This window comes from Hypomesus nipponensis, chromosome 2 (genome assembly GCF_054491055.1).
Source record: "Hypomesus nipponensis isolate SF chromosome 2, ASM5449105v1, whole genome shotgun sequence".
NCBI lineage: Eukaryota > Metazoa > Chordata > Actinopteri > Osmeriformes > Osmeridae > Hypomesus > Hypomesus nipponensis.
The window spans coordinates 37,720-55,241 of record NC_140362.1 but is presented as its reverse complement, the minus strand read 5'-3'; the positions used below and the strand labels follow the sequence as shown (position 1 = coordinate 55,241).

Sequence of the window (17,522 nt, the reverse complement as noted above, 5' to 3'; positions counted from 1 at the left end):
GCATAACGGTTATCCAAATAACAAAGAAGTGTACAACACTGGCGTTACAGCGTTTGTATTTACACACACACACTTGATTCCATTTATCTTTACGTTAGCAACAGTAACTCAGCTGTTAGCTGCAGAGCTAATGTTACAATCACATTCTAGCTAGGTAACCATATACAGTAAAGCAACAAAATAATATAGCGTTAGTTAACTTACTTGTCCAAGGTTTGTAGCTTGACCAAGGAGATTTAGTAATGATCCAGAATTTAATTTCAGCAAGGCCAGATTTGTGTTGGCTCAAGTTGAGGAAATGTTTGGCACAGACATACAACACTTTGGGAAGTTGTGTCAGCGCATTTTCAGCGAAAATACAATTAAGATACGGGTTGTGCAGAGGCTCGGATGAAGGAACAAAAAAAAAGATGTGTGCTTGCATTTGTATATCCAAGCACTGAGCAACTGTTATGCTTCGTTTGTTTGCTCGCCATGATGTCTCTCCAGGAAAAACCGATATCGCACTCGCCCTTGGACGACTGTAGCTCAGTTTCTCATGGGCGGGCCAAATGATCTGGGCGGGAAAAGCAGAGAGAGGAAAGGTAACCTTCCCCCGATCTACATCACTCGGGGGAGATTTTCAAACAGCGCAATTGAGCCTTCATTTTGTCAAAGGCGGAGAAGAAGACAGGGCTTGGTTTACACTTATCGAAAATTCTAGCCACTGGGGGACCAAAGGCAGGCTAGGGGAACTCATATTAATTTAAATAACCTCATAAAATTAAGTTTTCATGTCATGTCACCTTTAAGGAGGCTGATACTGTTTCGACATTTAAAACTAGATTAAAAACGTTCTTGTTTAGTCAATTCTATGATTGTTCAAGGTAAGTATGTGTGTACTTTCAATGTAAGCCTGGGGTGTGCGTTTGCCTGTGTGTATCACATGTAACTTTTAAATTGTAATTTTAGCTTATGTTCACACTGCCCATTTATATGTTACAAATAAAGTAAACCTGTTATTGTATATTGTTACTGTAATAGTTCCGTTGCTGTATATTGTTATTGTTATAATTTACTAGTTGGAGACAACGGGGGACTGGTTGTTTTCATCCTTATTCGTATAAATATAACCTATTTTAGAGTTGTTTCCCCCGGAACAGATTTCATGTTCCAACCGAGGGGGGCTGTCGCTGTCTTGGTGTGTGGGGCTGCATCAAATACCCTCTTAGCTTTGTTAAATTGCTGCACTAGTCCACACTTGACCGGTGGGGATCTCATTCTATTACGACTGTAACTGTTAGCTGCTCCTGGCATTCTCTAATCCCTGTTCTCCTCTCTGTCCCCCCCACACATCCCCTGTGGTGTGGGGGGTTTGAGCTGTCAGGACCTGCCTGGTCGTCGGTCTACCAACGCTGGACCAGGTCGTCAACCAGAAACCAGTCTCCATGACGGCCAACAGCGAGTTTCCAGGTCCCATTCAACGTCTATAAAGCCGAACAATGGATTTTGGTGTTTCAAAACCCATTGACATTGTATGACTATGTTTAGCTTGTGTTCTGCTCCTCTCTCTTACCAACTGTCTCTGGAGGAGGGGATCCCTCTCTGAATTGCTCCTCCCAAGGTTTCTTCCATTTTTTCTCACATTTTTTCTCACTGTCTTCCTAGAGGGTTTAGTTTGGTTGAGGGGCAGTTCTATGGGCATATGTGAAGCCCTCTGTGATGTGCTTGCGTGTAAAAAGGGCTATACAAATCAATTTGATTTGACTTTCCAAAGAAGGCGATTAGATGCTCTGCCCAACAGTTTCCCCTACGATGTGCCCATAAGGACATGTTTTCCCAAAATGAGGCTGTGACGACACTTGGGGTGTCGTCCCATTCCCATCGTTACACTGGTGAGAGCCCATGTCGTGCAGTAGCAGCCCTTAAAATGTTTCCTCCCCTGTCCTTCAAACAGCCAGAATCTGCCACTGTCCAAGACCCATCTGGACCTGTGGAGGCAGACTATGTTCATTGGAAATCTGGAAATATGGGGCAGCTGTCCATACACTATCAGCCAGAATAGTAATACCGTATTTCTTCGATTAAACGCTGCAACAAAAATGAACTTTGTGTAGTAAACGTCGCCCTCAATGAAAAGCTGCACCAAAAAAATTGGAAAATGGTTATGTAATTGGTTAAATTAAACACAGTATTTATTACACAAGTAAATTACAAGTGTAGCCTACTATATTTCCCTCTAACCACTGGCAGACAGTGGCTTTCTTGCTATGGTTTATTTGAAGCTTCCTCTCCAAATTTACCGTGAAAACTAAATCCATAGTATAACAACAAAATAAAGACCACATTAATATGAACATACAATGACATGCGCAGCATATAGCCTAAATAACATTCACCAAAGTAAAATACAGACACAAAACAACACACCTCGTTGGCTGCATGCTGTACACAAGGGAATAGAGGTTTCCTTAGATCACTAACATCCGCTATAACAATCTTAATCTTTTATTTGAACATTCAATTGTCCATGCTTCGCTTGCTGTTTGCTTTTCAACCCAGGTAAAAAATAAATATGCTATACTAAATAGTATATGCTTTACTAAATCTTTGCATACTTGAGTATACGTGGAGACTGATTAATCTTCAGTTTACTTCAAGTAATTGAATGATTGGGTGAACACTCAAATTATCTAAACTACAGACCATAGCATTACACATATCAAAACAAAACAAAGACAACAATAGCACTCCAAACAATGCTTATTTAACTTAGCTAATGCCCTTAACTTAGTAGCTTTTCAGCTTGCCGCATGTGGTCTGTAGCAGGCAGAGAGAAAACAAGGTATTAGGATAGACTAGATATAGTACCATATACTAGGAGCCGATACTACCTTCTGGACGAAGCATTGAACTGGCGATGAGTGACAGGTAAACCGGGGTTGAAATACTGTGGTGCTGATGGTATTACTGTTAGCCAATATATAGGCTATACATTTTAAATTAAGTAAAAGAAATGGCCAAGAGAAAAAGGCACTCGCCAATATATAGGCTATACATTTTAAATGAATTCAAAGAAATGGCCAAGAGAAAAAGGCACTCATCTAAATATGCACAACGTGTTTTTTGGCTGTGTATTAAAGCAGGCACAGGTGACACAGGGAAAGAGATGGAGGCTGCTGTGGTGACAGGGTCCAGTGGAGAGACTATGACGGGTGCAGCACTGCAACTGTACACTAGAGTCAGTATGTTAACAGGGTTATTATATGGAGCGGGACTATATTAGTTTGTTGAATTGATTGTTGATTGTCATTGAATATAGTTAACTGATTATTGTTCTTTTGCAACATCATATAACAGATGCAGAAACAGAGACAAGTATGGAAAAAGAAAGTGAGGGAGAAAGTGTAAGGGGGAGGGTGGGGGGGGGGCGGGTAGGTCTGTGTTTCAAAGTCCCGGGCAGTTTTTCAGTCCCAGTCCGACCCTGCTTATAGTATACTTTAATATACTTATTTTTTTTGTAAGGGGATGTTTACCACTATTTCAAATAGTAGCTACATTAGCCTACCAAATAGTATTTGGTAGAGTGCATTTACAGTCAGTAAAGAGGTTATTGGCGCCTATAAAAGTCTGATGCCTACAACTATTTTTTTAATGCGAGTCAACAAACAATGTAGCCTACATATTAAGACAGAGACTGCTTAAAAAATACCTAGACCACCCAAAATAAGTATATTATATATTGTATAAGTATACTATAAGTACACTAAAATATGGATAGTACACTTTTAGTTCACTTTTGATATACTTTTAAGAAGTATACTTAAAAAACAGTTCACTTTTAATATACTTTTAAGAAGTATGCTTAGAAACAGAAAATGGTATACATTTCTTCTAGAGTAGGATGTACGTTTTCTATTATTATACAGCAAAAACAGTCCAAATTATTTTCTAGTACATTACAGGTTAAACTTTTAGATCCATCTCATTCTAATTATAAATGTCTATGAAAATCTATTATGCATTGCACATTGAATATTTTTTTGTTTTGAAGCTGTAACCTTAATTACTGCCAAAACATTCTGAAGCCCTATAATCTTATACTAAAAATTATCAATTGGAGTATTAATGGAAAAAAACGAAAAAGCTACTTGAGAACGAAGCAGACAGAAGGGTTGCATTATGCAGTTCAAGGTTAAACTGACTCAAGAACGAAATAATGACGTGAAATAATGAAGATAGTGTGGCTCATTGGCTTGTCAATTCCCATGATGCAAGGCGGTAAATAGTGTTAACATTTTCTGATAAGTTTGCCGTTTGTTCAAAATACAAATGTAACTTCATGAATTTCGTTTTTTAAATGTGTCTGCTTAGAATGTAGTGTTTTGTTGTGTGGTAATTGGTGGCCAAGCCGCGAAGCCACATAAGTGATTCTACCTTTTCTTATTGGTGGCCAAGCCGCGAAGCGGCGAAGCCACATAAGTGATTCTACCTTTTCTTATTATTATTATTATTATTACACTTCTTCTGTCATTGGAGTCTATGGCAGCCCCTAGAACCGTATGGTAAAAAGTTGTGAAATTTGGCACACTCATTAAGCACAGTCCCCTCTTTATATTCACCAAGTTTCATGTCTCTCATTGGAGCACTCTAGCGCCACCAACTGGTCAAAATTGGACTTGTGTTTACACATGTAACTTTTGAACCGTATGACCGATTTTCAAAAATTAGGTACCGTTGGATTCCCTGGATCAAGACGAGTTCGACGTCAATGACGTCAATTTCCGGTTATATAGATTTTCCACCATTTTGAATTTGAAGGAAACACGTTTTTTCGCTTCAACTACTTCTATTTTTGTCAAATCTTCCCCAGAATTGGCACACATTATCATCAGACCAATCCTCACAGAAGTTCAAAGGATCTTTGATTTTCAAAACCGTTTGTCCGGTACAGCCAATCAAAATCGGCAACAAAGCAACCAAACAGGAAGTTGGGTCATATCACAGCAAATCTTTGAGAAATCAACACCAAACTTAATATAATGACTCGGAACCCTCTTCTGAGGCTGTCCAATTAATTTGGTGTCATGTGATCACTGGGCGTGGCCGCAGGAAGCAAAAATGTGTTTTGGCCAATAACTGTTGATTTGTTTGCTTTTATTAAGTGATTCCTTTGTCTCATGATATGTCGGGACGTCCCGTGTGTGATATATGATAACTTGTGATAGTAGCCGAATTGATCCTGCTGCCATTTTGAATTCATTGAAAAACGTTTTTTCTTTACTCCTCCTACACATGTAGTCCAATCTTCACCAAATTTGGCAGAGAGTATCTTCAGACCAAGCCTCACGAAGGGGTTCACATGATTTTCTGATTTTCAGAACGGTTTGCCCGGTACAGGCAGTCAAAATGTGCCATTAAGCCAGCCAACAGGAAGTTGGGTCGTATCTCAGCAAATCTTTGATGGATTCACACCAAACTTGCTGCATGCACTCGGAAGCCTGTTCTGAAGATTTCTAAAGTGTTTTATGGGTCATTTGACTGCTTGGCCACCACATTGCTGCTTGCAGCTATATTTGTCATTGTTGTGCTGGTTTACCATTGTAACCATGAGTTAAATGACTGTTACATTTCATAAGAACAGCTGGATTCGTGCAACTGTGATGTTTGCACAGTGAATAGCAGCTAAGAATCTGCAGTGAAATGTTGCGAGGGCCCCGTTCTCGCCAAGTGACTCAAGGTTTGAGGGGCCCCTAAACATTTAGTAAGTAAAAGGAAAATGATATTTAAAGTTGACTTCTTTAAGTACTTACATTAAATTAAAGTGAACTTGAAAGTATTGCAAAGTATACTTCATGAACTGAAAGTGCACTACACAGGTTACTTTAGAGTATTCCAAAGTATACTTTGAAGTACTTGAGGAAGTATACTTGATGAACTGAAAATGCACTACACAGACTACTTTAGAATATTCCAAAGTATACTTTGAAGTACTTGAGGAAGCATACTTAATGAACTGAAAGTGCACTACACAGACTACTTTGCAGTATTCAAAAGAAAACCTTGAAATACACTATAAATGTACTTTAAAGTGTACTAAATGACCGAAAAAGTTGGCCAATTCAGTTTACTTGATACAAAAAAGGTATATAAGTAAGTACACTACTAGCATACTTTAAGTAACATGATAATAGTATACTTTTTATATTAAGTATACTTACAAAATAAACTTGAAGTATACTTCTTTTTTGTAAGGTATAGCAGGCCTAGACCTAGACTACAGCTAGGCTAGCTGTGGACGTTCTGCAGTGTACATAAGCCTATGGTTTGAGAGCATGTTAGAATATTAAAATAACAAAGTAGGAGGCTGTAATTTGGTATACATGCAATATAAGGCATAGTATACACATCGTATACTTACTTTATTTTGTTGCTGTGGCAACTATTCCTTAACAAACTTGCTGAAAAAACGGTCTTGGCCGATAATCAGGTCTAGAAAGTTAGGGTTAGACGATAATGGGACCCCCTGGCTAACTGCCAAAATGAGGATATATATATTTTTTGATATCCTTATTGGTTTCTATAACCGGAATGTTGTAATATACGTTTGTCAGTATATATTAAAGTACAATGCTTTGACTTGACGTTTTTAATCAGTATTTTATTGAGGTTTTCGTGAAATTTGAAAAAAGCGTTGAGAGCTAGGTGGATGATAATGGGGCCCCTTACACTACCTGTGTGGGGCACGTATAGGCTACCCAGAGCAAGCTAAAGGTGCAGTCATGGAGAGATATGATTTGATTGCATTTTAGGCTGGTGAATGACCGTGGTAAAGTTGGTTTGAAGTTTAATATTCAACAGATATTCGGACGCCCTGCATTTGGTTCTTTTAACCGGTCTTAGCACCGCTATTCAGGGACCATCAACAAATTACAGGTTTCAAAAGTCAGTAGCTTCTCAACAACATGAATAGGAGTGTCAAATAGATGTATGCATTCATGCTGCAAAGCCTTTATTTTGTTCATTTTCATCTCAAGTTATTACAAATTCATTCTTTATTCAAAATAAACCTTCAAACTTCAATAGCTTTTTGGTCATGTGCCCTATAATCCTCAATTCATTTCAGGGTATATATATATATATGCATAGTCAGTGAACACTCTGAAATGAATTTATTCATATATATATATATATATATTCCCCGAGGAGCATGCCCCAGACCCCCGAGGCAGTTCGGATCCTTGTCACCTTTTTCATCCCTGATGAGTTTGCTCCCCTGCTCTTTACCCTCCTCACCACCCCTAACCCTAACAGGAAACTAACCTTAAGTTCCCTATTACATTCCTAATTCTAATCATACCCAGTCTTTGCCCTAACCCTAACTCTTTCTTAACTATTAAACCTAACCGCTAACTTCTAACTCTTACTTAACTACTAATCCTAATCCTGCCATGGAGACTAAAACCGTTTTTCTCTTTTCTTTTGCATTCTTTCTTTGATTTAATTTTTTATTTGAACAGTTGAGGATCAGGGTAGAGGGGGCGGAGTGGCCTACACATGCTCAAACACACACGCGTGTACACATACATACACACTGTCTAGGTATGAACTTGTCTGTCTGCAATTCAGAGGCTTGTTCCATAAAGCGAGTTTACCGAATAAGCCAGATTTATGTCAGTTAGTCTGACTCATTTCTAGTTCAATCGGTTCCATAAAGCTAGCTCAAGGTAGTTCAAACTCGGTTACTATGGCAACTTAGGCTGCGAAACTAGTCTGGTCAGGGGCAGGCTAATTGTCAGGCTTAGCGTGACTTGGTGCTTAAGCAGACCTTCCTGTAACACTGACCCAACGGGAAAACGATTATTTACCACGGATATTCTCATTTTTACTATTTTTATCAGTTCAATATGTTCAACATTGATAGAAAATCAACTTAAATAGCCTACATAGGCTAAAACATTTAGCCTAATACATTAAACGATGATGAACAATGATTTGATACACGCCACGTTAAACCTAGCCTATGGCTAGCCTAGTTTGTGATTTCAAATGTTTAGGCATCAGGGACAGGCCTATCTCAATCTAAATGATCCGAGTATAATTATCATCTAGCCCTAACCCTAACCCTATATAGTTGTTAACAGTAGTCTACAATTGCAAAACAAACCTAAATCCATAGGCTACATCTAGCCTATAACCATGTTAAAAAGTTAGAAAACTGGGTAATGTATTGATTAATAGTAGGCTATTTATTTAAAACAATGTAAAAAAAAAAGTAAATTTACATGTGTTTAGAGGGTGTCTGTTTTTTAATCAACGAAGTAAAGGTCTAAAAAAGGACCTCAACCTACGTAGCCTATCGTTCACGTCAAACATGGCATGTCGTTTCATTTTGATGAAGCGGTGGATGAGGTAGCTGTCATAGTACAAGGCTTAAAGGGAACGTTCTTTCTGGAAGAAGTCACGTGGCCGTGTGCATTGCTTTTGCCGTGGTGGATTGTACAATCCATGTTTTACCCCTCGGGCTGCTTAAGAATAGGGTGGACGCGCAATTAGCTTGACTATTTAAATCTGACTTGAATTTGTAGGAGTGAGCTGAAATCTGCCTTTATGGAACCGCTATAGCCCCGCTTGACTTGTTAAGCTAATTCAAGTCTGGTTTGGGACTTTAAGTCCAACTTATTTGAGCGGCCTTCATGGAACAAGCCCCTAGAGGTTGCTCATTTCACCAAAATAGATTCTCTGTCGAGTGATTCAGTCAGCATTTGAACAATGCTGGTGCATGTGAACATAAAAGGTCAGAATGGAGTTCAGACCCAAAAACTGGTGTGTGTCTGTATGTGTGTGTTTCTGTGTGTGAGTGCATATGTTTGTATGTGTGTGAGTGTTTCTATCTGTGTGTGCATGTGTTTGAGAGTGTGTCATGGTGCGTGTTACGGCCTGTGGTCCTCTTGTGTACTGTCCGTCTGCCCCTCCCCTTTTTTGTTCTCCCTGTCGTTGTCCGCAGGTGTCTGTCTGCGATTGGCTGTGTTCGTTCCGGATCTCGTCCAATCTCGATCCCGTCCGTCTTCCCCGCAGCCTTTAAGACCCCGAAACCATCGTTGGAACGGGAGTTAGCCTTCCGCCTTCTGTTTTGTGTCTCCTGTATGTTCTGTTGATCGCAGGTCCTCGTGTTTGTTGCCTTTAGTGTTGTTTGTTTGGTCGTTCACAGGAGAGAGGGGACAGGTAAGCCGCCCATGGGTATACACTCCCATCATCCAGCTTACTCCCTTGTTACTTCACTAGGCAAGGAACGGTGCCGCCCCATGTAATTTCGTTAGAGAGGCATTATATGGGTAGGCAGGGTATTAAGCACTTTTATTGTTTTCGTTCCTTTGGCACCGTTCATGGTCCCCTTGTTCTCCTGTGACGCCTTTTCTGTTTGTAAAATAAAACGCACGGTTCTCTACATACACCTTCGTTTGTGTTCGTGTTGGCTGCTGGTTGTTAGTCCCTCCTTTGCCCCTAGACGTCGAAAGCCTTAGTATGTTCAGCCAGGGAGGGTCGTAACAGTGCGTGAGTGTGTGTCATGGAGTGTGCATGTGGCCTGAGGCCAGGTTCCAGATCTATTAGGTCTATCTAGGTCTATTCCACGGCTCTGAAGAGGCCAGTGGCATTAGTGGTGTAGTGGATAACCATAACTCTAGCCCCTCCTCCAGGTCTTTGGAGAGGCCAGGGGACATGAGGCTGGGCAGGGGGCCCACACCATCCTCCCTGCAGCACCAGGTGCTGGAGGGGATATCTACTGAGACTGTGAAACATTCTCCCTCACTCTCCCCCCACACTCCCTCACACTCTGCCCCACGCTCCCCCCTCTCCCTCACACTCTGTCCCCCCTCAGTCTCCTCTCTTTCCCTCACATTCCCCCTGTGTGTGAGAGAGAGAGGCTGGCTGGGGTTTCCCAGGGTGGATCTATTCTAGCAGGGCTCCATACACCCTCTAATCCTGCTCTGCGATCTGTTTAGTTTCTCTGGGGGCATCTGTGGCTGCTGGTACAGCTATAACTGTGTGTGTTTATATGTGAATGTGTGTGTGAGTTGCTGGTCACAAATCTAACCCTCGATTAGTCCGATGTTTGTATGCTGGGAGACAACCACTAACTCAAAGATATACCCTAATCTTAATACACTAGTGTGTCGATCTCTCTTTCTGTATATATATTTCTCCGCACCTCTCTCTCTCTCTGTGGGGCTGGCAATACACTCCAGTACTTTTCCATCCACCAACAAAGCCCTGGAGAGCAAGTGAAAAGGGGAGGAGGGGTGAGAAAGAGGTTTGGTGAGGGAGAGAGAGATACTGAGAAAGAGGGTGGAGGAGAGAGAGATTAGGCAGGAAGGGAGAGGGAGTCGGCACTGGTTTAGTTTTCAGAGCATTTGCCTGTTTTATGGCTCCACTCAGCCAGTCTTTATCTGAGTTAGTTTTACATAATGTACCCTCTTTCTTTCCCTCCTCCCTGCCTCCCCTCTCTTCTCTCTTTTTCTCTCAGTTTTCTCTCTATTTCCCCACTCTCTCCCCCAGCTTCTCTCTACACCCCCCTGTTCAGTTTTTTTCCTCTTTTTCTCCCCTCTCCCTTTCTTTCTCTCTCCTGTTGACTGATGGTTCATTGTTCTGCCTCAGGACTCCAAACACTACTTAGCTCTATCCCTTAAACACATCTCTCTCCTGCTCTATATTTCATTATTTACATTTAACTAATTTAGTAGACACTTATCCAAAGCAACATTCAAACAGTGTACATAAAGGTACAGCTGAAAGTCAATGAACACACTAAGCTACTAGGCATGGTGCAACAATAATATTATATTAAGTACAATGCTACCCAACTCTAGAGTACTTTACGATACCTTACCCAACACTAAAGTACTTTACAATACCCTACTCTACACTAAAGTACTTTACAATACCCTACTCTACACTAGAGGACTGAAAAATACCCTACTCTACACTAGAGGACTGAACAATATCCTACTCTACACTAGAGGACTGAAAAATACCCTACTCTACACTAGAGGACTGAACAATACCCTACTCTACACTAGAGGACTGAACAACATCCTACTCTACACTAGAGGACTGAACAACATCCTACTCTACACTAGAGGACTGAACAATACCCTACTCTACACTAGAGTACCCCACTCTAGTCTACAGTACTCAATCCTGCTCTGCTCTCCAGTACTGTGAGGGTCCCAGTCATGCAGCTGGACGAAGCACAGTTCTGTCTTTGTGTGTTTAATCCTCAGGCTCCACAGATGACTGGAGCATAAATCAAGCCCAGTAGCAGGCTGCTGTGTGGGAACAGCTCCTCGAGAAGCAGACGTGACTGGGAAGTTGGGAATGAGAAAAACTTGCAAATAAGTGAACTTGACTTATCTAGGGAACAATTCACATCTCACTGTCTCAGTGTAACCCTAACCCTGCATTTAGAGGGTGGAGCTCTCTGAAATACTACATGGACGTCGCCTCACATAGTCGTGTCCCTTGTCTGTTCTCTGGTTGGTTGGTATTGTTGAGCCCAGCTTTTATGAGCCAATAAAACAGGTCCTGGCCTTTGTGATCTGGAGAGATCTATAGACCAATCACAAAAGACACTGGCCAAGTGGACTTACTATTCCCAACTCTGATTACACACACACATGCACGTAAGCACACACACTGTACTGGATGTGGATGGATGCGTTGAAGCAGAGGTGGAGTTAAATGCTGGTAGGTTGTCAAACACTGCTGCTAACTTGTACCACATGTCAGAGGAGAAGGGGAAGACAAAAGGAGGGAGGGAGAGAGACTAATGGTGAGAGAAAGGGAGTGGAGAAATGAAGATGAAGGAATAGAAAGGAAGGAACAAGAGGGATGTAGAGAAAGAGGGAATTGTGGAGAGGAGGGGGAGGTAAAGAGAGAGAAAGGGAGAAGTGTGGAGCGGAGAGTAGGTACAGAGAGAGAGGGAGATGTGGAGGAGGGGGAGGTAAAGTGAGAAAAGGGGAGGTATGGAGAGGAAGGGAGGTGAAAGGTTTCTAGGTAACTCCTGATCCCCTGGGAGGGTTGGCAGAGCAGACAGCCAGGAGGTGGGCCTCACAGAGGTCGCAGAGGGACATGGTCCAGGTGTGTGTGTGCGAGCATGCATGTGTCTGTATGTGTATGTTAGCGTGTGTGTCCCAAGACTAAAAGACCAGGGTTCTTACCTGTGAATATACAGTTCTCAGACAGACAGGATGATAAAAGTTAAACATTTGAATGCAACAGGAAGTACAGGATCTGTGTTTGCTGGGAAGTACAGCTGTGCTGTGGTCCCAGATGGAACAGCACAGAGAATAGACAGAGAGACAGAGAGACAGAGAGAGAGGCAGTGTGGGAACCAGAGTAGAGAGAGGAGATACAGACAGAGATACAGAGAGAGACAGACAGACATAAAGAGATACAGAGAGAGAGAAACAGAAATACCATTTAACAGACAAAAAAAAAGACCCCTTGGTTACAATTTAATAACTAAAGCCCCCCCTGTTCACTGTGCACAGGGCACCCCTCCCCCCACAGAGCAATGAACGCTTCCATCTTTCTCACCAGCTTACAATTTGTTTTTCATATTACCAACTTTAACTGCCCAAATAAATAGTTCAGGTGACATGGTGTCCTCTAGGTCCCCCGATAAAGAGTGACAATCGAAACCCTAACATGAGTCTCATACACTGCAGCACCTGAAACCGCTCTGGAACCTGGAACCCTGGCTAAGAAGATGCCTAATAGTCTCATCCTGGTTACAGAACAGACCATCCCATTGCACCATAGAATCAAGGTGTGCCATGCGTCTGTTCATAGCGATGGCCTCATAGACCACTGTAGATCAAATGTATGCTGTAAAGGAGGCTCATACAAGTTCCAACATCCTATCAGGGACAAGTTAGGTGCTGAAACTACTGACCACTTAGACAGACAGAGAGGGAGAGAGAGAGAAGGAGAGGGGGGCTGGGGGCTGTGTTGAAGCCTAAAGCCATGCTTGACGAAGGTTGGAGCTGGAGGCTGGGGATGAGAACTGGAGGTAGATGCTGAGAGGTATGGATAGACACTGGAGGGTAAAGGCCGGGGTACCGGCTGACATTTGGGTTTGTAAACATTTACATTTAGTCATTTAGCTCTTATCCAGAGCGACTTACAGTAAGTACAGGGACATTCTCCCCAGGGCAAGTAGGGTGAAGTGCCTTGCCCAAGGACACAACGTCATTTGGCATTGCCGGTAATCGAACCAACAACTTTCTGATTAATAGGCAACTCTCTAACCGCTCAGCCATTTGACCTCCTATTGATGACAACTATCAATAGATACTGGGGGACAGAAGCTGGGGTCGAGGTTGAATGCTATGGATAGACACTGGAGAGTAGAGACTGGAGTAGAGGCTGAGAGCTGGGGGCTGATAAACACTGAAGAGTAGGGGATAAGAGTTGGGGGGGGGAGGTCCCAGCCCCCTCCCTCTCCCAGCCTCCCTCCCTCCCCCAGCCTCCCTCCCTCCCCCAGCCTCCCTCCCTCCCACTGCCTCTCCCTCCCTCTCCCAGCCCCCTCCCTCTCCCAGCCTCGCTCCCTCCCCCAGCCTCCCTCCCTCCCACAGCCTCTCCCTCCCTCTCCCAGCCCCCTCCCTCTCCCAGCCCCTTCCCTCTCCATGCCCTCTCACTTCCTCTCCCACCCCCCCCCCTCCTTCCATCTCCCAGCCTCTCTCCTAACATCTCTCCCAGCCTCTCTCCTAACCTCTCTCCCAGCCCCTCTCCTAACATCTCTCCCAGCCCCTCTCCTAACCTCTCTCCCAGCCCCCTCCGTCTCCCTCAGGTCCATCTGAGCTCCTGCAGACATTAAAGACAGGGTTGCCATGATCTCATGTGAGCTTGAAGCCAGCAGGGCTGTACCGGGCCTTTGATGGTGTGTGGCGTGTTAACCCTGGCGGTGTTGTTGTTAACCCTGGTGGTGTTGTTGTGAAGCGTGAGAGGCACACATGGCAGGCTGATGGAGAGGAGACTGCAGGGCTTCACAGAGCTGGAGCTCCACTCTCCTTCCTTCTCATCTGCTTTGCTCTTTTATCCGTCTCTCTCTGTTGTCTCTTTTTCTCTGTCTTTGTCCCTTCCTGTCCCTTCTTCTCCATAGGGAAGGGAGGAGAGACAGCGGCAGAGTTGCATGAAGGGAGGAAAGGTGGGAGGTAGGGAAAGAAAGAAGAATGAAGACAGGGTGGGTGGGTGGCTGGGAGGAAGGGAAGAAGAAAAGGATCAGTAAGTGTGGACGCAAAGGGAGAGGGGGGCAGGGAAGGAAGGGAGGAAAGGAGGGAAGAAGAGGAGGGAGGAACAAAGTGAAGGGTAAACCTTTTTTACATCACAGTGTTACTGAGGAGATTCAAAGGCTTTGAAGTTTGCACACGCACACACAGTTCAGTGACCACAGCACGCCATTCTGATTTACGTCTGTTTCCTCTGAGCTGCATGAGGTTCTAACCCCAACCCGAGCACCTAACATCTAACCCTACCAGGGGCAGAGAGGAGCATGTGTGAAATATGGATGTCCCAAGAGCCAGAGGTTGATTAGGGTTTCAGGTTGTTTTTACAGGCCTCCTAAAAGTATAAATGACAGGTACAGACACTCTAGAAAGAAACTAGGACCAGAACCAGACAGTTAGTCAATCTGGCCAGTTATACAAACACAGAATTTACTGTGGCAGGGAGGTGCAAAACATATACGAATCTCAAATTAAGGGAAAGTACAAAAGTTTAACTATTTCTAAGAACTAAACAATCTAAGAATACAACAATTTAAATATAAAATGAAATATATATATAAAAATAAGAATAACAATGAGCAGCGTGAGTGGTCAACATTGTGCAATCGGATACTGAAAATGTGGCTTATGCACACTGTAATTGCCATTAGATTGACTTATAATAGTTAAATAAGTTAATGAATGACAAAGGGAGTCCTTGGCCTTGTTGAAGAGGCCACAGGGACGCAGGGAGTGACCAGGGTGGGAGGGGTCGGCCAGAATCTTCCTCGCACGCCTCAAGGTCCTCGAGGTGTGCAGGTCCTCGAGGCAGATTGCAGCCGATCACCTTCCTAGCAGTGCGGATGATACGCTGCAGTCTGCTCTTGTCCTTGGTAGTGGTAGCAGCATACCAGATGGTGATGGAAGAGGTGAGGATGGACTCAATGATGGCTATGTAGAAGTGCACCATCATCGTCTTTGGCAGGTTTAATTTCTTCAGCTGCCGGAGGAAGTACATCCTCTGTTGTGCTTTTTTGGTGAGGGAGCCGATGTTGAGTTCCCACTTGAGGTCCTGGGAGAGGATGGTGCCCAGGAAGCGGAAGGACTCCACAGTGTTGACTGGGGAGTCGCACAGGGTGATGAGGGTGAGTGGGGCTGTATTTTTCCTGAAGTCCACAACCATCTGTCTAAGACACCACTGTCTTAAGAGCATTGAGCTCTAAGTTGTTCTGGCTACACCAGGTCACTAGGTTGTCAGCTTCCCACCTGTAATCAGACTCGTCTCCGTCATAGATGAGCCCAAAGAGGGTGGTGTTGTCTGCAAACTTCAGAAGTTTGACAGACGGATGACTGGAGGTGCAGCTGTTGGTGTACAGCGAGAAGAGCAGAGGGGAAAGGATGCAGCCCTGAGGAGATCCGGTGCTGATGGACCGGGAGTCAGAGACTTGTGTTCCCAGCTTAACGCACTGCTTCCTGTCAGACAGGAAGTCTGTCATCCACCTGCAGGTGGAGTCGGGCACGTTCAGCTGGGAGAGCTTGTTGTGAAGCAGGGCGGGGATGGTGTTGAAGGCAGAGCTGAAGTCCACAAACAGGATCCTGGCGTAGGATGCTGGGGAGTCCAGGTGCTGTAGGGTGAAGTGGAGGGCCATGTTAACAGCATCATCCACAGACCTGTTGGCTCTGTAGGCAAACTGCAGGGGGTCCAGGAAGGGGTCTGTGATGGATTTGAGGTGTGCCAGCACAAGGCGCTCCAAAGACTTCATTACCACAGAGGTCAGGGCGACGGGTCTGTAGTCATTAAGTCCTGTTGGCCTTGGCTTTTTGGGTACAGGGATGATGGTGGAGGACTTGAGACAGGCTGGCACATGGCATGTCTCCAGGGAGGTGTTAAAGATGTTTGTAAACACAGGAGACAGCTGGTCAGCGCAGTGCTTGAGGGTGGCAGGAGAGACAGAGTCCGGCCCAGCTGCTTTGCGGGGGTTCTGCCTCTTGAAAAGTCTGCTAACTTCAACCACCTGAATGGAGAGAGTCGTCACTGTAGAGGGGGGGAGGGGGGGAGGCCTCATGGATGGGAAGGGGTAGTTCAGGACTGTCCAATTGTCTTTCAAATCTGCAGTAGAACTTGTTCAGGTCGTTGGCCAGGTGGGAGTCGTTGGTGGAGTGGTGGGCTCTGGGCTTGTAGTTGGTGATTTGCCTGAGCCCTCTCCAGACAGAAGCAGAGTCGTTAACAGAGAATTGACACGTCAGTTTCTCAGAGTACAGTCGTTTAGCCTCTCTCACCGCCTTGCTAAACCTGTTCTTCGACTCCTTGAATCTGTCTCTATCCCCACTCCTAAAAGCTTCCTCCTTCTCTGACCTCAACCTTCTCAGCTCTGCTGAGAACCAGGGCTTGTGGTTGTTGAAGCTCACCCTGGTGCGTGTTGGTATACAGCAGTCCTCACAGAAGCTGATGTATGATGTCACAGCCTCAGTGAGTTCATCCAGACTATTGGTAGCAGTCGTGAACATATCCCAGTCAGTACAGTCCAAGCACGCCCACAGATCCTCCATAGCCTACCCGGTCCACTGTTTTGATGTCCTCACAACAGGTTTACAGAGCTTCAATTTCTGCCTATATGCAGGAATCAGATGGACCATGGTATGGTCAGAGTGGCCCAGTGCTGCACGAGGGACGGCGTGGTAGGCTCTACTGACTGTAGTGTAGCAGTGATCCAGAGTGTTTTCTTCTCTGGTTGGGAATTTGATTAATTGTCTGCCAGTTGTAAAGCGGCGTCCGGGATCAAATCGCACAGCCATGTCTCCGTGAAGCACACGAAGATGAAAGAAAGTCTCTGTTTTTCACCATCAGTAGCTGAAGTTTGTCCATTTTATTGCACAGTGCACGTACGTTGGAGAGGAAAAAAACTGTTCGGATTCCACATCTGCGTAGCCGAACTAGCGCTCCCGCTCGCTTTCCCCTTATACGGCGTTTCACTGCATGAGCAAAGCCTAGCGCGGCACTGGCTAGAATTCCCACTAAATCTGCCGCTGGAAGCAGAAAAGTGGGAAATAAGTCCACAGGAATTTATAAAAAAAAGCATACATTTTATTTACAGATAAAGCAATCACAGTAACCAAATTGAATATTTTGGGGGAAAAGTTTGCAGTGAGCCTTGTACCTGGAGCTGGGTAGGCTACTGCTTGTAACCAACAGCGGAAATCGCTGTGATCTAGCCATAGGTGCGTTCGACTTCATGCAGCGCTGTCGGTGCATGTCAAACGCAACTCCTGTCTCGT

At 44.2% G+C, this 17,522-nt stretch overlaps 1 pseudogene; it reads right to left on the bottom strand.

The window, feature by feature from the left end:
- Positions 1-16,253: 16,253 nt before the first annotated feature.
- Positions 16,254-16,883, bottom strand: LOC146300286 (uncharacterized; annotated as a pseudogene).
- Positions 16,884-17,522: the final 639 nt, after the last annotated feature.